This window comes from Saccopteryx leptura, chromosome 10 (assembly GCF_036850995.1).
Source record: "Saccopteryx leptura isolate mSacLep1 chromosome 10, mSacLep1_pri_phased_curated, whole genome shotgun sequence".
NCBI classification, from domain to species: Eukaryota; Metazoa; Chordata; class Mammalia; order Chiroptera; family Emballonuridae; genus Saccopteryx; species Saccopteryx leptura.
The window spans coordinates 20,929,053-20,956,154 of NC_089512.1; positions in this window are offsets into that span (position 1 = coordinate 20,929,053).

Here is a 27,102-nt window from a genome sequence, read left to right on the forward strand (position 1 = left end):
GAGGCAGACTCTTGCATGCCTCCCAACTGATACCCACCCAGCAAACCCCATCTAATGCTCTACCCATCTTCGGCCATGCTCACAACCGAGCTATTTTGAAAACCTGAGGTGAAGGTTCCATGTAGCCATCCTCAGCTCCCGGAGCCGATGTACTTGAATCAATCAGGCTATGGCTGCAAGAGGGGAAATGAGAGAGAGAGAAAGGAGAAGAGTGGAGAAACAGATGGTCACTTCTCCTGTGTGCCCTGACTGGGAATTGAACCTGGGAAATCCACACACCAGGCTGACGTTATACTACTGAGCTAACTAGCCAGAGCCAAATTCACTGTAATTTAACAACAAAAACAAAAGGCTGTCTTAGACAAGAGAGAAGAACTGTAGCAAATTATCACACTACAGTTAGATTTTTATTGCTGTTGTTGAGTTAACTAGTCGTGCTGGATGAATTTTTATTGTTTCCCTGCTGTGTAACCCAGGTCTACTGTCCTTTTGCCTTTCTTGGTACATTGGGTTCATGCAACAGATGGACCCCTGCATGGCTGGCCTGCATTTGACTCCATCAATGAGAGGACAGTAGCAGGAGACTGAATGGCAAGAGGAGGCAGAACTTGGGTGTTTGTTCTGCATTCCTCCCCTAGTCTCATGTGTTTCTAGAAGCAGCATTTTCCCATCATGACACCAGCCCACGAGGCACTTGCTCCGTGGCGCCCACTCTCACTGGGTTCTAGTGAAATTTATTGTCTTCTGCCCCTTTCTTTCCACCTTAGTGGTGGTAATAGCTTTCCTGGATGATAGCTTCATTTGGTGTTTTATTTTTATTATTTTTTACATTTCTGTTCACTCTTTTTTTTCTTTTTTTTTTTTTTCTTTTTTTTTGCATTTTTCCGAAGCTGGAAATGGGGAGGCAGTCAGACAGACTCCCGCATGCACCCGACCAGGATCCACCCGGCATGCCCACCAGGGGGCGATACTCTGCCCCTTTGGGGCGTCGCTCTGTTGCATCCAGAGCCATCCTAGCGCCTGAGGCAGAGGCCACAGAGCCATCCCCAGCGCCTGGGCCATCTTTGCTCCAATGGAGCCTTGGCTGCGGGAGGGGAAGAGAGAGACAGAGAGGAAGGAGGGGGGGGGTGGAGAAGCAGATGGGCGCTTCTCCTGTGTGCCCTGGCCGGAATCGAACCCAGGATTCCTGCACGCCAGACCAATGCTCTACCACTGAGCTAACCTGTTGTAAGTAGCCTTTTTCACTAATGGTTCTCATTGAACTATCTGGGATGAATTCTGTTCCATGTGTAAACAATGATTGATATGTTAATTAAATTAGTGAATTTGTTTGGAGATAAAGACGTCTTCTCTATTACTGAGGAAAGTGCCAGAAAAATCACCTGTATTAAATCATAGACAGTTTTCCCCTGCAAGCAGATACCTAAACCTCTGAGAAATACTGAAGCCCCATAATGATAAATATTTAGGACTTGTCCCAAGAAAGCCTTTTGTGCTTAAGGGTTTGCAAAAGAGAAGTTGTAACAATAAGAACTCCTATCCTCTAGCTCAAGAAAATCTTTCAACAAGGTCTATAATATGTCAAAGAGGGAGGCCTCAACAGTGGCTATGTAATTCAATTGTTTGAGAAAGAGATGGGTACTAGAATTTGGGGGTTTAAAAACATGAAAGGAGGAGAGTCTGGACCCTGAATAGAACAGAGGATGGGCTGAGGGAAGACAGCAGGCAGGGACAGACTTGAGTTCTATAACTATCAAGTTAAAGTAGCTCAATCCTGACCCCATTAGGTTGACATAGCCTTGGTTTTCTTAATGACCCAGAAACACCAGGGCCAGTAGACAGGGCAGAGCATATAGCCTGCCACTGCCCCAAGTACTTGTGAGACTCAAAAATGGGGAAAACTTCACTTGGAGAGTGATCCCACGAGAAGCACAGGACTAAGGGCCATATTCTTGCACTGAGTTAAGGGATAATGTTCATATCAGCTGCCACTCTTTCATACCTTTGAACCCTTGGAGATGTCCTGCCTCAACAATTATGCTGTGCTTCTGAAAGAACATAACTCCTCTAATCTCTTCTTCAATTTTATGTCCAGTCAGATGACCACAGGGAGGCGCTATTTCTGACTTTATTTCAACAGCACTTCTGTGTGTCTGTGGGGAAGGAGTAGGGTACAGTAGGGTCCATCATATCAGAGAAAGAAGAAAGGAGGCTACACTTGTTGCAGAAGGGGAGAGAAAACTAAAACTTGTTTATAAAGGAACTCTCATTAAAAGTAACTAAATCCAATCCATCGCCGTGTCTATCTTTACTATTTTTTAAACATCCATCTCATTAGGATTAACTCTGGATTATCCTGCTACTTCTCAGCCTCGGCGGTCTTCTCTTTTTTTTTTCACTGATTTCTTTTAGTTCCAAAATCACCACTCTAAGTGATCTAAAATCTTCTTATGAAAGAAGAGAAAACTTTTTCTGAAATTATAAAAGCATGGTAACTTTTACTGTACCTCCTAAGCCATTAATTTTTATTTCATTGATTTGTCAACAGCTGATTTTTTTTCCTCATGGGACTAAGTGTTCACTTCCTTATTCTCAATGTGAGTTATGCCATTGTCACTGTGCCATTTTTTTTTTAAATATAGGCTGCATATCTGTCCTGAAGGATGTTGTATAACATCAGCAAATACCTTGCTTAAAGTCTGTTTGTATAGTACTCTTATTTGTTTGAACTTTTTGATAAATTAAGGAATAATATTTACCTACAGAAAAGGAAGTTGTAATTCTACTCCACTGCAGTCCCTCTAATTTCTACCAGAAACAGGCCCACCCTTTGCTGGAATTGCTGGCTACAGGGGTTCTATAGTTTGCCTTGGGCACGGTCCCAGTATCTGTTCCAGATCACTGAGTGGAAATGCTAGCTCTAGGCTTTGGGACCACATAGGAAATTGAAGACCTCCCCCCCCTTAAAATCTAGTGCTGGAGGCAGAGCAACTTATATATGAATATTGCTTCTCAGTGCATTCAATAGGAAAGAAAAGCCGAGGGAAAGCCTCGGACTGCCCTCTGCTCTTTATTTTCTCACAGTTTTCATCTTACTGTATTTAAATGAAACAAAGCAGTCTGAAAGTATCCTATTTGGCAACTGCTAACTGCTAAATCTCTCAGGAGAGCATGGATTATATGTTGTACAGAGGAAGGCATATCCTCTCTCTTTGGTTTACAAATCCCTTTAGGATGTCAGCAAAGTCACTTCATGCAGAATTGACTCTTACTCATCTGCGGTCTGGTGGAGAAGCAACACCATGCCTTGTATAGACAATAGGGATTATCTACAGCCCATAGGAGCGTTGGAGGTCTCAGCATTGTCTAGTAGAAATCTCCTGGGCTGCTTTTAGGTTCTCATCCTCACTCTAGCGCTAGTACTGACATTTCAAGTTGTTGTTTTTTTTCTCACTTCATGTTGAACCCTCATATTATCTACTCTCAAAGGGACCAAAGCAAACTGAAGACTATTCATAGAAATTGAGTTGAAAAAAACAGACTTGTGCATGGATATTCAAGCACATCAGATTAGAGCATTATCAAAGTCTCTAAAAAAGGTATATTCTCTTTTTGGGGGGTACTTTTTCTGAAGTGAGAAGCAGGGAGGCAGAGAGACAGACTCCCACATGCACCCAACTGGGATCCACTTGGCAATCCCACTAGGGGGTGAAGCTCTACCCATTTGGGGTGTTGCTCCGTTGCAACTGGATCCATTCCAAGTGCCTGAGGCAGAGGCCATGGAGCCATCCTCAGTGCTGGGCCAACTTTGGCTCCAATGGAGCCTTGGCTGCAGGAGGGGAAGAGAGAGATAGAGAGAAAGGAGAGGGGGAAGGGTGGAGAAGCAGATGGGTGTTTCTCCTGTGTGCCTTGGCCAAGAATCGAACCTCAGACATCTACATGCCAGGCCAATGCTCTACCACTGAGCCAACTGGCCAGGGCCAAGAAGGGTATATTCTTAAGATGCAAATAATGAACGCATCCAAATAGTGAACACATCTGCGGTGCTGGGACCTATTTTAAGATGTATAGTTAACCTTTGCTCATTGAGCATAAACAAACATAGCTCTGATAAATCAACATAGGTTCACATATAAAGCTCTATCATATCTTCTCTTTTAATGCATGACTTGTAGATTTACTCAATGCAAAGTCTTGCATCCTGATAAAATTTAGAATTGAGAGACTATAGATTTAAAATCAGAGAATTAGTTTTTTTGGTAAGAAAGACTCTAGCTAGTTAATTTCAGACTTGATAAGTGTGAGTTTATCTAATTCTTCCCAGATTCCTGTTTATTTTCAATTACACTTGATATGGCATTTCCTGAACCAGGATTTTAGAGAAAAAGAGCAAGAATTGAGGTGTAAAATTATCTTTCCTAGAGGTTCCCATGAACTTGACCTTCTTTGAGATAAAACCTTTAAGAATCTAGGGTCAAGGTCAATTTTGCAAATTCACAAAGTAGGCCACAATGACATATGATTTATAGAAGACCAAAAGCCCTCCCTCTTTCCAGATCCTATGCTGTTCACAATATTACCATAATACTTTATTGGACATATCATGTGCTTTAAGCAGGATATCCAGGTTCATGCAGAGAAGTTGTCATTTTGAAGGAACAAGAAATTGTGAAATATTTATTTATTTATTTTTGTATTTCTCTGAAGCTGGAAACGGGGAGAGACAGTCAGACAGACTCCTGCATGTGCCTGACCGGGATCCACCCGGCACGCCCACCAGGGGCGACGCTCTGCCCACCAGGGGGCGATGCTCTGCCCCTCCGGGCCTCGCTCTGCCACGACCAGAGCCACTCTAGCACCTGGGGCAGAGGCTGAGGAGCCATCCCCAGCGCCCGGGCCATCTTTGCTCCAATGGAGCCTTGGCTGCGGGAAGGAAAGAGAGAGACAGAGAGGAAGGAGGAGGGGGGTAGAGAAGCAAATGGGCGCTTCTCCTATGTGCCCTGGCCGGGAATCGAACCCAGGTCCCCCACACGCCAGGCCAACGCTCTACCGCTGAGCCAACCGGCCAGGATGTGAAATATTTTTTAAAAATTATTGGCAGAAGTAGAAAAATAATCTAAAATTTGGGGAGAAATTAAGAAGCAGCCTGAGGTCAAAGACTTGGTGAAGGTTTACCTAAAAGTGGTTTCCAAAAGATGACTTGGAGGGGCTGAAAACATCACCTATACCCAATTTTGCTTAAGGTTCATCCTTACTTGGTTGTTATGTAGAACCAGCAAGGGGAGAACTTTGCTATTTCTCTTAGGTCCCTGTTAACATTAAGGTGGTCCTTGTGTTCTGCCTAGGGGCACACAAAACTTGGAGGTGGCCCATGGGATTTTGTCTCCAGTCCTTTCTGCATAAGACTGATCTGAGAAATAGAAGACTGTGTACCAGATAATAGGTTTACAAATCTTATTTAGTGGCTACCCTGTTACAAAGATTCTTCTTGATCAAATTTTAGTCATGTTCCTCTGAGCTCTCTTTACAGCTATGCCTTGACCTTGGCCCCTCTTCTGTCTTTGTTCTGTCCAGTACAGTCTTAGCAAAAAAAAAACTGTTCTAAGTCTTCCTCTAGCCTTGATATCAGATCAATGTGTTTTTTAAATCCTTGATGTCTACTCTTAGTAATTTTCCATTCACTGACCCCCTTCAGTTTCTTGACCATAAATATCCAGCTTTCATTGTTATATTCAGAGTTGAACTTGATTTCTTTCCTCTATTGCAACACCCCTATAACAATAGTCTTGAATAAAGTCTTTCTTATCATTTTAACATGTGTCAGTAATTTTTTTTCTTTAGCACTTGGAGTCAGGTATCTCAGCAAAAAGAAACCAGTATAAAAGGTAAATAACAAACTCAGTTTTAGGATAATCAGATTATCCTCCCTCCCCTAAAAAACCCTGTGCCCTCTGCTGCCCCTTGAAAAGAACACCATCTCTTTGGTATCTACCATTTGGAGGGAGCTTATCTATGCAGTAGTTTTATAGTGTACTATTTTATTTTAATAGTCAGCCTAAATTGACTATTAAAACACAGTAGTAGACACATTAAGATTATTGCTGCACTGCTAGGGGAAAAACAAAGAGGAAGGAAAAGGGAAAAAGAACTAGTAGTTGGCACAAAATACATCAACCCAATCACAAGACCCATGGCAGAGCACAAGTGAAATATCTCCGCTTCTATTAAGAAATACCAGGAAAAAATAGTGGTCTTCCGAAGCAAACCCATCAAGAAACAGATGGCTCTGGTCCCATCAGAAAGATTTTCACTAAATGTTCACACTTGGAACTGAAATACCAAGAGCTGTTTAGAGTGAAGGAAGACATGAGAAAAAGATAAAAATAAAACAAACCGATAAAATTTTCCCTTGCTCATTCTGTTATTAGAGCTGATTGCAGGAAAACCCTCACTAATCAGCTTTGGTGCCTGTGACACTTCGTTCAGATTTGAATATTCTGAAAATGATCCCTTCCATTAAACACAAACCACTCATCTGCACAGAAACACCAAACCCTTTCGTAAGTTTGTAAGTTTTGGTACCTGAAGATATCGAGACCTCCAGCCCACTCAATACAACCCCAACTGGCATCCATTGAGGATTGCGTCTGCCTTTTTCTTATCTCGCTGATACATTAGAGGGCTAAGGGCAGAAGAGTTTGCCTTAAGAGGGATCTTCCCTTCCCAACCTCGGGGAAATACTATCCATAATTTCTTGTCCCAGGAAAGATTCTAATTTTCATCAGGAAAGACTTTACTTTTCAACTCTGAAATAGCACTGTATACAAAATTTGAAGATCTGATTTTGGACCCAAGATCTACAAATAACTAGCTATTCCACATTTAAAGTGTGTGTACTTTGATATACCAATTCTACTTCTAAGAATTTATTTTCAAATATTCCCTCAAATATATAAAATACTATTTGGGCAAATATATTGAATGCTACATTATAAAAACAGCAAGGTTTAGAAACCACACAAATTTTCAGTAACATGGGACTAACTAAATCAATTTTGGTACACCCATATATTGAAATATTATGCAGGCACTAAAATGAATGAAGTCATTCTATATATTGATATATTGAAAGTGGGAAAATTAAAGTGACAAACAGTGGGTGTGTTAAAATTTCTTGCATTCATGTTCATTAATTACCCCTTGGAAAAAAAAATAAAAACACAACAAGCCTATCATTTTTTTTGCTCAGGGAAAAAAATTATTTTTTATATTTCATTCTTGGTGTGTTTTGAATACTCCATATTATTCATTGTCTATTCAAAAATAAAATAAAACATAAAATAAAGTAAAATAACTATAATATTACTTTAAAATTACTGACTATAGAAAAAGATAACTTCTTATTTGCTTTGTGAATCCTGGATGATTTTTAGTTTCCATATGCACAGAAAATAAAATTATAAATCAATCTCATCTATGAATATATTGGATTTAACTCTATGTAATTGCTCATATTGTATTGGTTTTAAACTACAAAAATAGCAAATTCATAATATTCTACCCAATAGATACAACTTCTAAATAAAATTTTAGCAAATCAAATTGATAAAATATATAATACACTCTTACCATGTAGTTTTTTCACAGAAATGCCTAAATAATTCAAAATCCAGAAATCTATAAATTAAAGAACAAAACTACTTATCAAATAAAAATATGTTAAAATACCTTTAATAAAAATTAAAGAGCCAATCTTAAGAAAGATAACTAGGAAGAAAGTTATATTCTATAAAGACTATTTAAGTAAGGGCATAAATTCAAAAGTAGTAAAATTATTTAAATTAAGATTAGGAACTAGATATATATGTTCTTGTTGCCATCAATATTCATCATTGTCTTAGAGGGTGTAACAAAAGAAGAATTTAAGTAGCTCTTGTTAACACTGAAAAGAAGTGGAATTATATATTTTTCTGAAGATCTGAATATACATCTAAAAACCTCAAAATACTTTAGTAAAATAAATGAATTAGAATTAATAAGAGTTTTTTGATAAGTTGGCCTGATATAAGAGAAATATTTAAAAAACTAAGAATGAATATTAAAACTAAAATGAAAAAATATGTTATCAGTATAGCAATAAAAGTAAAACATTTAAGAATCAATTTAATTAAAATGGAACAGGAAATATGTAATGAAAAACATAAAATATTAACATAAAGCTTCTGAACAAATTTGAATATATTTAAGATTTTTGAAAGGTAAAACTTAATTTCATAAAAATGTCAATCTTTTATAATTAATGTGTAAGTGTAATACAACTGCAATTAAAATCCCAACAGATTATTGTTAATTTAAAAAAATGATTTTGAAGTTGATATTGAATGAAGGCCCAGTAATAGCTAAAGAAATAATTCAAAGTAATTATAATAAGAAATTTGCTAAATCAACTATCAGAATTTACTGTAATCAAATTAAGCTAATATTAATATAAAACTAAGTAACTGCAAAAATATAAAATAATAGGAAAGTCAGAAAGGGATTTCAGTATTTTAATATGTACCAAAAGTAGTATTCCAAATCATTAGGAAGATAATGTTTAATAAGTAGTGCTGAAACACCTAGAAATACATCTAGGAGAAGATTAGTCTTTTCTTATATGCCATATATCAAAATAAGTCCCAGATGAATGAATTAATTAATTGAATATCAAAAACATCAAGTAATCAATTTTTAGAAGAAAAGAGAGCAACAAAATTATGGTGGAGATCACTTTAAATATGACAAGAAACCCAGCAGTTATTTTAAAGAATATAATAGATGCACTTAGGCATAATATACAGGGGTGGGCAAAAGTAGGTTTACAGCTGGTCATAGAAAAAATAATAAATAATTAAATAATAATACAAGAATAAACACTGTGTTTTCCACACTCAAAACTGTAAACCTTAAACAGTAAACACTGTGTTTCCCATACTCACTACTTTTGCCAACCCATGTATTTAAAAATTTTGTGTGTCAAGAGATATTATTTTTTTTAACTTTTTTTTATTATTATTTTTATTTTATTTATTCATTTTTGTTTTAGAAAGGAGAGAGAGAGGGAGAGAGAGAGAGAGAGGAGAGAGATAGAGAGAGAAGGAGGGAGGAGCAGGAAGCATCAACTCCCATATGTGCCTTGACCAGGCAAGCCCAGGGTTTCGAACCGGCGACCTCAGCATTTCCAGGTCGACGCTTTATCCACTGCGCCACCACAGGTCAGGCAAGAGATATTATTTTTAAAAATTAGTAAAGAAATAATAAATTTGCTGTTAGCATGTTATATAAGGGCACATGCAAATGACTCTTGAAGATGGACAAGCATCAAATAATCCAATAGAAAAATTGGCAAAATTATGGCAACAACTATTAAAATCACCTTATGATCTTATTATGTATTTCCTAAAATAAGCAAAAGAAGACAACTGGCATTTAAGTAGAATAAACATTTGTCCCCTTTCCTCCATAACTGGTCACTTGAAGCATGCGTGCTTACTGTTCTTTAGATGCTGTTGCTTTGAGTGCTCATTTAGATGGAGTTGTTGTTCATTTATATTAGAATTCTTTGGAAACGTAAATACAATGGCAGCCTAAGATTTTTTGTGAATGGTCTGCTACTGTTTCAAACCTTCAAAATGCCTTTTTTTTTTTTGGTCATTAAGATTTAGAAAAGATTACATCAGGCAAAAATATTTTACAACATTGCTACAAGTAGAATTCATTTCATGGAAAAGAGTAAAGATTAATGGATGGGTTAGTTGATTCTGTGTGTGTGTGTTCACAAGTGGTATTTTCTTTCCTGGGACTTTGGAAGATCTGTGGAGACAAATGACCAAAAATACACCCGTCCTTCTAAACATGAGAGAAAAATGGTGGATAGGTAGTTAGAAACGGTTCCACTGAAGTTGACCTAATTTAGTGATTAAGAGAAGAGGATTTAGAGGTAAGGAGGTTTATGTTTTAATCTGACACTTACCATTTATTTACATATTAGGTGACCTTGACAGTGTTATTTTATAGTATCTCTAAACCAGGGGTCAGGAACCTATCACTCATGAGCCAGATGTGGCTCTTTTGATGGCTGCATCTGGCTTGCAGACAAATCTTTAATAATAAAAATCATAATGTTAAAAATATAAAACATTCTCATTATATTATATTACAATCCATTCATTTCCTACTGTTCATGTTCATGGTTGTGGGTGGCTGGAGCCAATCACAGCTATCCTCCAGGACAACACCAAATTTTTTTATTTTTATTCATTTTAGAGAGGAGAGAGAGAGGGAGAGAGAGGGAGAGGGAGAGAGAGAGAGAGAGAGACAGGGGGGAGGAGCAGGAAGCATCAACTCCCATATGTGCCTTGACCAGGCAAGCCCAGGGTTTTGAACCGGCGACCTCAGCATTTCCAGGTCGATGCTTTATCCACTGCGCCACCACAGGTCAGGCCCCAAATTTTTATTGGATAATGCTTAACATACATGGGTTGTTGTGAGGTCAGGAAGTAAACTTCCCTCCTTTTAATCAAGTGGTCAGCTAGCTAATTGCAGAAACCCTTTTGACGAAGAAGATGGCTAAAAGAAAAAAAGATGAGGAGTATTGTACTTTTCAGCAGGAATGGACAGAGGAATTTGCCTTTGTGGAGAGAGCAGGTTCTATAGTGTGTCTAATATGCAATGATAAAATTGCATCGATGACTGACCTGTGGTGGCGTAGTGGGTAAAAGCATTCACCTGGAATGCTGAGGTTACCGGTTCAAAACCCCAGGCTTGCCAGGTCAAGCACATATGGGAGTTGATGCTTTCTGCTCCTCCCCCCTTCTCTCTCTCTCTCTCTTTCTCTTTCTCTCTCTCTCTCTCTCTGTGTGTCTGTCTGTCTCTTCTCTCTAAAATTAATAAATAAAATCTAAAAAAAATAAAATAAAATTGCATCGATGAAACAGTCAAATATAAAGCGGCTCTTCAACACATACCATATACATTTGCATCGAAATATCCAGCGGGGGACAGCAGGAAGAAAGCATGTCAAGAGCTACTGTGCAGAGTGCAAGCTAGTCAGCAGCAACTCCGTGTTTGGACCCAACAAGGTGACTGGAATTCGGCTAGCTTTGCTGGTGCTTTAGCAATTGTGAGAAATGGAAAGCCACTCACAGATGGGGAGTATGCCAAAGCATTCATGCTTGATGTTGCCAATGAACTTTTTGACAGCTTTTTGGATAAAATAAGATAATCAAACAAATAAAAGACATGCCTCTGTCGGCAAGAGCTGTTCATGATCATACCATCATGATGGCAAATCAAATTGAGGCAACACAAGTGAAGGACATAAATGCAGCACCATTCTTTTCTGTCGCTTTGGATGAGTCAACAGACGTAAGCCATTTATCCCAGTTCAGCGTGATTGCAAGGTATGCTGTCAGTGACACACTACATAAGGAAAGTCTTGCTGTTTTGCCTATGAAAGAGACAACAAGAGGGGAGGATTTATTCAAGTCTTTCACTGAGTTCACTAAAGAAAAATATCTACTGATGGATAAACTTATTTCAGTGTGTACTGTTGGTGCTCCGTGCATGTTGGGGAAAAACAGAGGATTCGTAGCGCTTCTTTGTGAACATGAAAAGAGACCCATCCTAAGTTTTTACTGCATCCTACATCAGAAGGCGCTTTGTGCTCAGATGTGTGGCAAGCAGCTTGGTGAGGTGAAGTCACTGGTCATTCGGGTGGTCAACTTTATTGTTGCCTGAGCTTTAAATGATCGCCAGTTTAAAACACTGCTGGATGAAGTTGGGAATAATTATCCTGGTCTGCTTCTGCACAGCAAAGTGCGTTGGTTGTCAAGAGGGAAGGTGTTCAGCCATTTCAAGGCTTGTCTGAGCAAAATCTGGACTTTTCTTGAAATAAAAAATGATGAGCATTCTGAGTTAGCTAACACTGAGTGGCTCCTGAAGTTCTACTATCTCATGGACATGACTGAACATCTGAACCAGCTCAATGTGAAAATGAAAGGCGTTGGAAATACAGTCTTATCCCTTTAACAAGCAGTGTTTGCATTTGAAAACAAGCTGGAACTCTTCATCGCCAACATTGAAACAGATCGTTTACTACACTTTGAAAAACTGAGAGAGTTTAAAGATGCATGCACAGCAAGTGACCCTGTTCAACATCTTGATCTCCAGCAGCTAGCGGTCTTCACATCTAATCTCCTGCAGTCATTCAAAGCATGCTTTGGAGAATTTCGTGAGCACACTCATCTTTTTAAGTTCATCACCCATCCACACAAGTGTGCAGTGAATAGCACTGACCTGAGTTACATCTCTGGTGTCTCCGTCAGAGATTTTGAGCTACAAGCTGCTGACCTGAAGGCCTCAGACATGTGGGTAAATAAGTTCAAGTCACTGAATGAAGATCTGGAAAGACTTGCATGACAGCAAGCAGAGTTGGTGAGCAAACACGAGTGGGGAGAAATGAAAACTCTTCACACGGACCAGCTGATTGTCAAAACTTGGAACACGCTTCCCGTCACATACCACACACTGCAGCGTGTGAGTATTGCTGTACTGACAATGTTTGGCTCTACGTATGCATGTGAACAGTCTTTCTTACATCTAAAGAATGTTAATACCAACCTATGATCATGTTTAATGAATGGAAGTCTCAATGCCTGCATGAAGCTTAACCTCACCATGTATCAACCAGACTACAAAGCCATCAGCAAAACCATGCAGCACCAGAAGTCGCATTAATGGTAAGAAGTACTTTATTCATCATGTTAGCAACAGCATAACGACGTTATTAAAAAGAATTCAGAGGCCTGACCTGTGGTGGCGCAGTGGATAAAGCGTCGACCTGGAAATGCTGAGGCCGCCGGTTCAAAACCCTGGGCTTGCCTGGTCAAGGCACATATGGGAGTTGATGCTTCCAGCTCCTCCCCACCTTCTCTCTCTGTCTCTCTCCTCTCTCTCTCTCTCTCTCCCTTTCTCTCTCCTCTCTAAAATGAATTTAAAATTTTTTTAAATAAATAAATAAATAAAATTGGAAGGAAAAAAAAATTCAGAGACTTATTGTACTTTAAAAGTGTTGGTCTTACATAAAATGCACACATTTACTTGTACAATGTGTCTGTAAAGTCATGGTGCACTTTTGACCAGTCACAGGAAAGCAACAAAAGACGATAGAAATGTGAAATCTGCACCAAATAAAAGGAAAACTCTTCCAGTTTCATACCTATTCAGTGCAGTTCGATGTGGGCTCACGCACAGATTTGTTAGGGCTCCTTAGGTAGCTATCCTGTATGGCAGGGGTCCCCAAACTTTTTACACAGGGGGCCAGTTCACTGTCCCTCAGACCGTTGGAGGGCCAGACTTTAAAAAAAAACTATGAACAAATTTCTATGCACACTGCACATATCTTATTTTAAAGTAAAAAAACAAAATGGGAACAAATACAATATTTAAAATAAAGAACAAGTAAATTTAAATCAACAAACTGACCAATATTTCAATGGGAACTATGCTCCTCTCACTGACCACCAATGAAAGAGGTACCCTTCCAGAAGTGCGGCAGGGACCGGATAAATGGCCTAAGGGGGCCGCATGTGGCCCGCGGGCCGTAGTTTGGGGACCCCTGCCGTATAGCGTCTACAGACTCGTCACTGACTGATGGCCTACCAGAACGGGGTTTCTCCACCAAACTGCCGGTATCCTTCAACTGCTTATCCCACCGAGTAATGTTATTCCTATGTGGTGGCGCTTTGTTATAAATGCACTGATATTCACATTGCACTTTGGTCATGGATTCAAACTTAGCGAGCCACAGAACACACTGAACTTTCCTTTGTACCGTCCACATCTCGACTGGCATGGCCGTGGGCTGCTCCGCTGTATACACGGTGTTACGTCATCATCTGCGCATGCGCACATGCTGCCACATCGTCCTACAGAAACTGGGAGGGTTTTCCTTTTATTTGGCGCAGATTTCACATTTCTATCATCTTTTGTTGCTTTCCTGTGACTCATCAAAAGTGCACCATGACTTTACAGACACACTGTATTTAGTGTTAAACATATTGTATGGCTCTCAAGGAATTACATTTTAAAATATGTGGTGTTCATGGCTCTCTCAGCCAAAAAGTTTCCCAATCCCTGCTCTAAACTTTAGTTTCTTCCAATATATAAATAAGGAAAATACTACTTCTTTATAGGATTGTTGTAAGGATTAGATTAGATAATGGTATCTAAATCTCTTAGTAGGAAGATTACCTGAAGTCAAAGTAGCTCTCATTATTGACATTCCGATCACTACTATTGCTACAATTGCTGCAGTTATAATTGTTCATGCTGTTATTATCTAGTATATTTTAATAAATATATCTTTATTATATAATATAGTCATTTTATTTGTTATATATAATGATATAAATGATAAATTATATATAAATTTATCTATTATTATAATTGAATAGTCTTTCCAGGCTAATCTCATGACTATATGAATAATAAAATATCATTATAAAAATGAACTATATAGTATTGTATAAAATGTATACATACTATACACATACTAAATATATATGCCTTCTATTTATATGGGAAAGAGGGAGACTGGTCTATCCTAGTTTCCTTTTCCTCTGCCAATGGTATCGTCTCTAGCTCACGTTGCTACATACTGCTGTTTATTTTTCACACACACTCAAACTAGGAAAGAAAGAGAGAAAGAGAAGGAGCAAGGGAGAGATGGCAGGGGTGGGGGAGGTCGGTGGGGAGGAAATAGGGAGAGGAAGACCAGCTAAAGTCAATGTGTTTGAGCAGCTAATCATGTAAGCTGCTGTGCCTTTCAGCTTCCAGGAGTGTGGATCCCTGAAGGAAGGTGGGAGGAAGAGAGGAGTGTTCAGGGTGAACCCTAAGGCCCCACGCACAGTGCCAAGCTGCTGACGCAGACCTCTGACAGCAGATGGGAGAAGCAGGGAGCTACTGGCGTGTTGATGTCAGCGTCTATCTCCTGAAGCCAGCCTGCCCTGCTCGGCCTTGACAAGCTGTTTACAGCTGGCAGTAGGAAATATCGTCGTGTATATGGGCTGACAGATCCACTACTCACTTTGGCTGGAAGCCTGGGTTGGCCAGACCATTCAGGAGCTGTAGGAGTCACCAGAATGACTGTTGGGCACAGCATGTCCTGGTCTGGTTAAGGCAGGAGTGGGAGAATGATGGGGGAGACATTTAGCCAACAGTGACCATTCTGAAAGGGCAGAAGGAGGCTCACTTTCCAATTGGGGGCGGGGGGATCCTCTCACATATTTTTCAGGCCTGAAATGCAGTCATTTAATTTTTGAGGAACTAAAATAAGTCTCAAAGTAAAAAGTATAGAAAGGATCCAGGATTTAATTTTTAATTCTTGATAGTACAGCACTTTTCAATATAATAATTATTTTTCAGATCAATATATAGTGCTTTATGGTCAAAATCTTTTTCATGAGATCATCTGACTTGGTGGGACTTCCCAACATCTTAATAATGGAAGTTGAAGAGAAAGTTCCTGTAATACCCATTTATCTGTTAGGTTCGACTGTCTATATCAGAAGCAAGCTGACAGTGAGCTTAGCCTGTGTAGACCACACAATCAGAAAGTATGGTATGCTATTAAATATCAGCTGTGGATGCCACCCCATTTCAGTAGAGACTATCAGGGTTGAATTTCGTAAGCTCACACCCAATTCCCGACAATACCTAAGACCCACTCCTTCTTGGATATCCTCCTAGAATACTTTCTGTTACCCTTAAATCCTTCACTTCATACAGTGAATCAGCAAGATTGAGCCTCCATAATTATCATAAAAAGGACCTTGAGTCCAGAAAAATAGTTCATGTTTGTGTCCTGAAGACTTCCACTACCACATGAATATTTTTTATATTAATTGGGGAAGGTAGAAAGCTAGTCATATAACATTTCATCCTAGAAGTCATTTTAATGTTACATTAAAGTCATCATTGAACCAGTTCAGTCAACGAGGACACAAGTACATAGCCATTGTTTTTGTTTTTTCACCCCTGCCTGGGTCAAGTATCCTTGGGGACTCATTTTCCCCCAACACTCTAATAAGGAAGTTGATTGAATTCTGTTAGCTGTTCCAGCAATCTCTTATATTAATATTTCATTTTTAAGGCATTAGAAAAACCCCAAAACTCAATGCCTTATCATAAAAAAAGTTGCAATTTCTTATTCAATTTAAAGCTTCTCCAACCCCTAACCTTGTTCTGAGACAGGGGAGTGAGTCTCAACTTCCCAATCGCTCTCCTATTCTCCTCTTCCTTCCCACGGTGGTAGAGTTGGCTCTTCAGTGATGACAGGGTTGGTGGAAGAAGAGATAAGTGACAACCGAGTTGCTTGTGGGATACATTTATAGTTGAGTACCTTCTGAGAAAAGTCAATGTCCAAAACATAAACCCTAAATTGCTTGTAGAGCACACGTGTGTGAGTTCCCAGAAAATCTCATAGCTCTCAGGATCTTCCATTCAGTGTCTTTTTCTAGACAACTACCTAATACTGTCCCCCACCCAGGGTTCTTCAAACATTTTATAAGAACCGCCCACTTTTGCAGTGCTGGTCAACCTGGTCCCTACCGCGCAACCAAACAGCGCTGCGATTGGCCCACCATGAAAGCTGGACCGCCCACTAGTGGGCGGTAGGGACCAGGTTGACCAGCACTGCAAAAGTGGGTGGTTTTTATAAAAAGTTTGACGACCCCTGATTGTGGCCCCATACTCTGCAGGTTCTGATGGAGAGATAATTTTTAAGACGGCCCAAGTAGTATACTTCTTCCTGCGCAGTCTCTACCTCCCTCTTAGGAAGCAAACGCAAGCCCTGGACCCATCAAACTTTGGAAGCACAGGCCCTTCCAAGCACTCCTGTCACTCTATTCTTCAGCTCAGAAAGACTCTCTATCCAGCCTTTCGAACTGAGATATTTTAGTCATAAGATACAAACCCTCTCATTTCAGAATTTCTAGAGAATATTTGTCAGGTTATCTGAGCGGTTCTTTTAAACTCCTTGATAATGTATGATAAGAAGGAATATCTCTCCTCCCCCCCACCTCTGCATCAATTATTTTTCTATAATAAAAACTACTTTAGCCTGACCTGTGGTGGCACAGTAGATAAAGCATTGACCTGGAACACTGAGGTCGCCAGTTTGAAACCCTGGGCTTGCCTGGTCAAGGCACATATGGGAGTTGATGTTTCCTGCTCCTCCCCCTTCTTTCTCTCGCTCTCTCTTCCTCTTTCCCTCTCTCTCTCTCTCTCTCTCTCTGAAAAATCAATAAAGTCCTTAAAAAAATAACCTACTTTAAAAAAATTCCTAATGAATTCTTAGTCTTTTTCTGCCATAATTGGGAGATCTAATATTGGCCTAAGGGGCTTTTTAAAGATGCAACTTTATTAACGTATACTTTCCAAATGATACAATGTACCCATTACAGTTGCCAGCCTAGTAACCACCACCATAGGTGAAGTGTAGAATATCTTCACACTTTGAAAAGTTCCCCCATGCCTCTTGGTAATTAATCTCTGACCCACCTACCCCCCATCTCTACTCTATTTTTGTCATTATTGATTACTTTTAGCCATTCTAGAATTTCACATACATGGAATTGTAAGGTATATATTCTTTTGTGTCTGCCTCCTTTCTTTCACATTATGTGACTTGTAAAAAAATGAGTAAACAGAAACCATATTTAAAATGAAAGAGGGAGGCCGGAAGGGGTGCTTTCACACCCTACATTGACTGCAAAACACAATAAGGAGCACTGTTTCCAATAGCCCTCCCAACTTCCTCTTTCCCTCTATAAAAGACATTCCCACCTTTGATTTAGCAGACTTGTATGTGGCCCACCATGCTTGTATACCCTGGATGGCAATTATTCGTGATTCTGGAATAAACTCATGTTGCTGGAGAAATAGCTGGCTGACTTTTTTTAAAGTCAACAGAATCGTTATGTCTTCTTGCATGGTTCTTTCCCCCCAGTAATTTGTTCATTTTTCATTACTGAGTAGTGTTCCATTTATGGATATACCGCTATTTGTCTATCCACACACAAGTTGATGGCTGTTTGTTTCATTTTGTGGTTACTATGAAGAAAGCTGCCAGGAACATTTGTGTACAAGTCTTTGAATTGGCTTCTGTTTTCATTTCTTTAGGATAAATTGCATAGGAGAGGAATTGCTGGGTCATAAGGTAAGTCTTTTTACCTTGTTAAAGTGGAGAATGTTCCAAATACTGGTATAGTTGGCTTCTGACTGCCCCAATTCACAAATATTGCAGAGATAGTTTTTCACCTTAATTTATAATATGGGTTTGCTTGGCCCCTGTTACTCTTATTTGGCGGTTTTTAGTGGATACCCTGCAACAAGAGCATTTATATTTAACTAAAACGTAAAATATTCAATTTAACTTTATTTTCTTAAACTGTCAGACTGCAATATTTGAGAGGGCAAGAATGGTAGTTTATTTATTCTGCGTTCTTTCAGGCTATATGTTGTGCTCAAAGAAAATACCATTTGAACTGAAAGTTAGTGCCTTTAAAAGTACTGCCTGCACACTACACATGTAATTATTTTAGGTTTTTTTTTTTTTATCTTAAAATTTAATCATTGAAATCTGAAGTTAGCAAAAGTCATAAATCCCAGTGAAAAATGCCAATGGTCTATATTTACCATTTTCTCTCTGGTTAGCTGTAAGGGATTTTTAAAATTCCCAAGTAGAATAAAATAATAAGGCAAAAGGGAAAGAGAGCAGTCATCAACAGTCCATTTTTCCCCTTTCTTTCTTTTTCTTATGGACGTCTGAGGCTGCACCTTGAGTTTGACTGTGTATTGGAATTGGCACGAAGCCATTTTCCTCCCAGACTGTAGTTTCAGAAAACCTTGTCGGGGAAGGAGTGACCTTTCAGCCACTTCAAAAGCATCTGCTCCCTCACACTGTGTGATGTCGGGCTCACTGGGACTCTGACAGGGCTCTCAATTAGAAGGATGACTTCTAAATGGTGTCTCATCATGTCACCTCATGCTTGTGTGAGTGACCTCTGTGGCCAGAGGGAAGATTGTGGCTACACAGGAGTCAAAAGTTAAAGAGTCATGAGGTTGGAAATGAACAGAAAAATGAAAATGTGAATACCTCTTTTTAGTGGGGGACATTTTCGGAATAGTAAGTCGAGGTGGCTCTGAATATACCAGAAGTAGTGCAGTTGGTCTCACATCAGACAGCGGTAGCTGTCTCGTCAAGTCTTGTCCTGCAGTTCTCTGACCCACGGGACACTTAAGCTTCTCAAAGATCAAAGGCATCCTTGGAAATATGTTTTTTTATTTTTTGCCATCAGCCTACATTCTCTTTTTCTTTCTCCTCTGATAATTTTCCATTCACTCCACTGATACATCCCTTTGGCTTTGGAATGAAATTAAGAAATGTAGTTCCTGGGAGACAGGAAGTCTTTCTACAATTTCATCTGCCCAGATAAGCCATCCATTTTCTTGATTTGACAGTTCTAGTCAAATGCAGCTATTTAGTGTTCTATCATATATAACAATGACAGATTAAAAAAAAAATCAAGGATGGTTTATCTTAACAAATGTGGGATGGAGGATGCTGACCAGTGATAAAACAAGCTGAAGTCCTATAGGAGAAACACTGGGAGGTTGTTACCTGACTCAGATTTCTTATTTCCAGATGAATGACCAATTTCACATATATGCCTATACCAAGACGTGTACAAAAGCATTCATTCAGTGAATTGTGCAAGGAAAATTGGCTTATAAGTGAATTTATTAAAGTTTATTTTTTATTTTGCACCATATTGTACATTCTAGAGTTACAAAATGGTTGGGGGAGGATCAGAAAATTGAACTATTTAAAAAAGAATAAAATACAGGTGTGTATCTAACCTCAGGATGGGGAAGAGGAAGGCTTCAGTCTTTCCATTTATTCATCCTTGTTTGTGACTTTTAGTCACTTGCTTATTTTATTGTCCCAAATGGCTGCACAAACTTCAGTATCATAGTTGTGTGCCAGGTAAGAAGAGGAAAAACTAAAAGCAAAAAGCCTGTACCTTCCGAGTTTGCTGTTCTCCTGTGGCTCCTCCCCCACCGACCCACCCATTTCGTATTGGTTGGAACTCTGTCATATGGCAGGGGTCCCCAAACTACGGCCTGCGGGCCGCATGTGGCCCCCTGAGGCCATTTATCCGGCCCCCGCTGCACTTCTGGAAGGGGCACCTCTTTCATTGGTGGTCAGTGAGAGGAGCATAGTTCCCATTGAAATACTGGTCAGTTTGTTGATTTAAATTTACTTGTTCTTTATTTTAAATATTGTATTTGTTCCCGTTTTGTTTTGTTTTTTTACTTTAAAATAAGATATGTGCAGTGTGCATAGGGATTTGTTCATAGTTTTTTTTATAGTCCGGTCTTCCAACGGTCTGAGGGACAGTGAACTGGCCCCCTGTGTAAAAAGTTTGGGGACCCCTGTCATATGGCAACTCTTGTCTTAAAAGGAGGCTGGGGATTAAAACTAGATGTATACGTTATTTCTCAGAACCCTTTCTCCTCAAATCAAAAAATATATAAAACACATTTTTTATAACGAAGAAGGAAAGAACAATGGATACTGGATTAACCACCAATAATGTTGGTTACAATGTCAACCTCCTGGAAGTTCTAAGCTTGTCTTGACTTTGATGTTCCTAGGTTTTTATGCTCCAGCACAAAAATATAAAGCACCCAACCTTGTCTTTCAGAAATATAAGAAGTAGGAAGACAAATCAAAGAATAAGTGTAGATAGACAATCAATCTTAGCTTCAGTATTTTATAGTAAGGTAGTATATATAACACTTGGACAACTCTCTCATCTTCTGTTGGTTCAACTTTCTAATTTACAGAATTGTTGTAATCATACCTACCTTACAGTGTTCTTAAATTGTGATGCATAGTAACTCTTTATAAATGGAAACTAACCTCGTCAAAATTTTCCTGTAGTGGTGAAGAAATGCTATTTAACAGCAACAATACAAAAATCCATTGATGCAAGTCTGTGACAGTGATGTGGTATATATAAATGCTGGAAATTTTTCATCAGGAAATCCCTTATAGCGTTTAACCCATTTTTTCAATCAAATAAACCAAACTATTCTCATATTTTCCCAGATATTTGCAGATATTCAAGAGTCACTCGTGTGAATTTTTGTACGCGTTATTAGTTCTCAGAGCTGTACTCCAAAGAACTTCCTTTATTGTTTCATCTAGTCACCCCTCTTTTAAATTGCTGCCACTTTTCTGTCATGTTGACCCTATCTGCCATTTTCCTCTGGATTTTCTCCTCCTCTGGGGAGCTGTGTGCTCTGCCTTGGGTACCACGAGGTCCAGCAGTCTCAGTATCACTGTCCCCTCCCTGGGCAGTTTGTCTCCCCAGGTACTGAATGACAGCTTCACAGGCCTCCCCTGCCTGCTTTCCTGCTTGAGAGTGGCTGCTGCTTCTTTTTACATCTGACAGCTCATAAAACTAGGAGCACTGACTCAGCCCAGTGGGAGAACTCCAAGAACAGCCTGGAGGCGGAGGGAGGAAGGTCAATCGGATAGAACACAGGTGCCTCTGGCTTCGTTTAACCTTCTGTCTAAAAGCAGGGGCAAGTTATACTACCTTCTGGAAGCATTGTGATTGAAGTGATACTTTCAGATATGGTAAATTTGTCTTTTAAATGATACCACATCACAAAGTCCTTGATGAAGGCTTCATACATCAGGAAGGTGTGCGTGTGTGTGTAGGAGAGAAGGATAATGAAAGAAAGTCATATTCTGGTAAAAGTTAAAAGACAAATATGACTAATAGAGTCTTTAAGAAGCTATTTAACTGTTCTCACCAATATTTCTAGCAAAGATCTGAAATGAGCAGATTATGAGCAACTCACAGGAATGAGTTGTGCCTCAGGAAATTCAGTCAGTGAACAAGCCCTCTGGATGTATTTAGCATTTATTAGAAACACATATGTATATTAGATGTCAAGTGCAAAATAAAACAGGCTCTCAGATTTAATATATTATGAAAATGTATACTCCTTTTGGCTTAAAGGAATTAAAACACACCTACACACAGATAAACACACACACATAGCCTATTTGAAAACTTGAACCTCATGCCTTTCATTTGACTTGATTCCTTGATGGATGTGCTTATTTTCTGTATCATCTCCTCCAACCTGCTCTTTTCCCAGCATTATCTATGAAGAAACCCATTTTAGGACATAACTACCTTCTACTCAATCATACAATCCAGAAATTTAAGATTTATTCTAGACTCCCCTCTATCACTCCCTAGTCCATCTGGCCGGTCCCCAATGCCTGCTCATTTTAGCTTTTTCACAGCTCTTAACTCCTCACCAATCCAGTCCTTCTTCCCTTTTGGACCTTGTTCAGTTCTGCCTCAGCCCTACTCCAATAAAGTGATGTCTGCAACAGTTCCTTTCAGCTGTTGCCCCAAGACGAGGCTGGAAACCTTTCTTTTTTTTTTTTTTTTGCATTTTTCTGAAGCTGGAAACAGGGAGAGACAGTCAGACAGACTCCCACATGCGCCCGACCGGGATCCACCCGGCACGCCCACCAGGGGGCGACACTCTGCCCACCAGGGGGCGATGCTCTGCCCCTCTGGGGCGTCGCTCTGCCGCGACCAGAGCCACTCTAGCGCCTGGGGCAGAGGCCAAGGAGCCATCCCCAGCGCCCGGGCCATCTTTGCTCCAATGGAGCCGTGGCTGCGGGAGGGGAAGAGAGAGACAGAGAGGAAGGCGCGGCGGAGGGGTGGAGAAGCAAATGGGCGCTTCTCCTGTGTGCCCTGGCCCGGAATCGAACCCGGGTCCTCCGCACGCTAGGCCGACGCTCTTCCGCTGAGCCAACTGGCCAGGGCTGGAAACCTTTCTTATGTCCTTCAGAAGCACAGTCCTTCTTGCTCATGGTAGTCTTCTTCCTATATATAATAGAACAATCAGTATATTTTTATTGCTAGATTCAAGGGCAGGGTTGATATTGTATTTCTCTTTAAATCCCTGGATCCAATGCCATTCCTGGCACATTGAAGAAATATATTAACATAGAGCGTTGCATGGCTGTTCCGTCTGCCTTCAACACTTTCTCTACATATGGCTAACTCCTTCACTTCTGCCAAATCTATGCTCAGCTGTTACCTTTTCAATGAGGCCTACTTTGACAGAGAAAAAGAAAGAGCCTGCAAATCTAGTTGTAATCTAACCCTGAAACTGATGAATATAAGGCAAAGAAGAACACTATTATGTAATCTCATTTACAAATATAAATATCTTTAAAAGTGCTAGTAAACAAAATTCAACAGAATAACAAATGAATAATTTATTCTAAACAACAATAAATGCAGACATATTTATTATTTTATAAACTAATAATATAATATTAACACCACCTAGTAAAATTTTTAAAGAATAATTATGTCTCAGTAGATGCTAGAAAAATGGCTTAAATTTAACTCTAATTCCATATAAAAATAATTAATAAACTAGGAAGAGAAGAATATTTATTAACTCTAAAAGTTGTCAAATCAATGGGTAATATACCTTAAGGTGAAAAATTTGCATTAAAACTATAATCAAGGCAAATCTCTATAATATTATTAATATTTTTAAAAAATTTCTGCTAATTGTAACCAAAACAATAAGGGATGAATGAAAATAACAATTCAATCAATTAGAAAGAAGAAAATTATAATATTGAATATATAGAAAATTGACTGAGTCAATTCAAGAGTGAAAACAAAAATGAGAAAGCTATATAAAAACATACTGCTCACAAATTTAGGGGATAGCCTGACCAGGCAGTGGCACTGTGGATAGAGCATCGGACTGGGATGCGGAGGACCCAGGTTCGAGACCCTGAGGTCGCCAGCTTGAACACAGGCTCATCTGGTTTGAGCAAAACTCACCAGCTTGGACCCAAGGTCGCTTAAGCAAGAGGTTACTCAGTCTGCTGAAGGCCCGCCGTCAAGGTACATTAGAGAAAGCAATCAATGAACAACTAAGGTGTCGCAATGAAAAACTAATGATTGGTGCTTCTCATCTCTCTCCATTTCTGTCTGTCTGTCCCTGTCTATCCCTCTCTCTGACTCTCTCTCTTGGTCTCTCTAAAAAAAAAAAAAAAAAAGAAACCTCTTACCCTTTAGTCATCAATCCTCATTCTTCCCTCCTCAACAACCCCTGACTCTCCCCCTCCCCCCAAAAATTAGGGGATATTTCAAAATGAGTGTAAAGTGATAAAATAAAAGAAGCATTTGACTTTTTTATTAAACAAGAACATCAGGAAAACAAGTGACAAGTCAAAGAAAGTTGTTCAATTATGCAAATGAGATGCAAAAGCCAACTTTTATTTCATTGGTGAAAATGCACTATACAAAAGGCGGAAAGTACTGGAGTATCTGCACGTTCCCTGATCCCCTAATATTAGTGAGCTAATACTGTAGGTACTTGAATAATACTTACATACTTGAAAATTGCTGTGGGAATAGATTTTAAATATTCTCACCATCAAAAGAAATGGTGATATGTGAGGTGAGAAAGGTGTTAGCTAATGTATCAAATTAACAAATTATACACCCTAAATTTACACATTGGGAGTTGATTGTAAAGTTTTGTTGCTTTTGTTTATACTTTTAAAAATCAAACTTTTTAGTTAATATTTATGTATAATTTAGTTGATATTTTCTATTATAATTATATATTTCTTCTAGAAAAAATAAAAACAAATAAGAAGCTGTTTTAAAAAATAAAATCATAAGGATTAGTGTCAAGCAAGATTTCATTACTAAATTATACTATTAAGTTTTATTATCATTAAGACTTTAATTGAAGGTCATTTTAGGTCCGTAGATATTTAACCTCTATACAGAGGTTACAAATTTAAAATAAGTAGAGGCCAGTCAGTGACTATAAATGAGTGAAGAAGGCACATGAAAGAAAACCCTACTGACAAGCCACTACCCGGTTTAAATTAGATGTTACCACTTGGCTCTAAGTATCATTTAATTTTTTTTAGGGATGTAGTCTCCTTTTTTTAGAAATTTCTTATTTTCTAGAGCAACTGAAAATATAGATTATTTAATGTTAAATGGCTCAAGTTTTTTTTGTTGTTGTTGTTTGATTGTTTTGTTTTTGTGGCAGAGACAGAGAGAGTTAGAGAGAGGGACAGATAGGGACAGACAGACAGGAAGGGAGGGAGATGAGAAACATCACCTCTTTGTTGCGGTTCCTTAGTGTTCATTGATTAATTTCTCATATGTGCCTTGACCAGGGAGCTACAGCAGACCGAGTGACCCCCTTCTTGAGCCAGTGTCCTTGGGCTCAAGCTGGTGAGCCTTGCTCAAACCAGATGAGCCCACGCTAATGCTGGCGACCTCGGGGACCCTAACCTGGGTCCTCCACATCCCAGTCCAACTCTCCATCCACTGCGCCACCGCCTGGTCAGGCTAAAAAGAAACAAGTCTGCTGTCTCAGTGTAATGAAGGGAAGGGCGTTTTAAATCATCTGTTCAATAACTATTCATATTAATTTACATGGACATCTAGTTTTTATAACAAGAGTTAATGCCCATAATATAAGATTTAGTAGGAGTTCAAAAACTTGAAGACTGCAAACTGCTGGTAGACGTTAATGGATAGTGATTATATTTTTCAGTCTTGCCCGCCCATGTTGGTACTCACCAGGCAATGCTCAGTCAACATTCCAACGGTTGTTGTGAAATGAGATCACAGAGTCAGCTGTACATAAAAATGCATAAATTGAGTGATAGAAAATATATCAAAATTTATTGCTTCCTGCTTTCTTTAGCCGGTTTTGGAACCAATATGAGAAAGGAAGGTTATAGATTCATTTTACTCATTAATGTTTCATTTATTCACTTCATAAATATTTATTGAGGGCCCAGCATTTGCTAAGAACTGTTTTAGATAATGGAGATAGAGATGTGGAAAAAAAAAACAAAACACAACTTTATGGAATTTATATTCTAGTGGAAAAGACTTGAGTTAAGAAATATAAACAAGCCTGACCTGTGGTGGCGCAGTGGATAAAGCATCAACCTGAAACACTAAGGTTGCCAGTTCAAAACCCTGGGCTTCAAGTGTCCGTCAGAGGACGAGTGGATTAAAAAGCTTTGGTACATATATACTATGGAATACTACTCAGCCATAAGAAATGATAACATCGGATCATTTACAATAACATGGATGGACCTTGATAACATTATACGGAGTGAAATAAGTAAATGAGAAAAAACTAAGAACTATATGAACCCATGCATAGATGGGACATAAAAATGAGACTCAGAGACATGGACAAGAATGTGATGGTAACAGGGAGTGCGGTGGAGGGGTGGGGAGGGGGCGAGGAAGGAGGGGGAGGGAGTGGGGGGAGGGTAGGGGCACAAAGAAAACCAGATAGAAGGTGACGGAGGATGATTTGACTTTGAGTGAGGGGTATGCAGCATAATCAAAGGTCAAAATAATCTGGAGATGTTTTCTCAGAACATATGTACCCTGATTTATCAATGTCACTGCATTAAAATGAATAAAAATAAGATAAAAAAAAAAAAAACTCTGGGCTTGCCTGGTCAAGGCACATATGGGAGTTGATGCTTCCTGCTCCTCCCCCTTCTCTCTCTCTCTCTCTCTCTCTTTCTCCTCTCTATAATGAATAAAGTCTTTAAAAAACAAACAAACAACTACCTCTTAAAAAAAAAAGAAATATAAACAAGTGAACTATAAAATGTATTATATGCTAAACGATAAGAAATCAGAAGTGAATGTCCTAACATTTGTACCTGAGATTTGCTTTAATCAGGTATGGTAAAAAGACGTACAGACATAAAAATGATTGTCATGAAGAAATAAGTTTATATCCACAGTTCCCTCTAGAAAGGGGACACAGCATGCCATTAGGGCCACAGGGTGAAGTACCAAGGTCAGCCAGGAGGCAGAAGGGACGAGAAGAAGGAGAGGCCACCGCTTTCATTGGAGTTTCTGT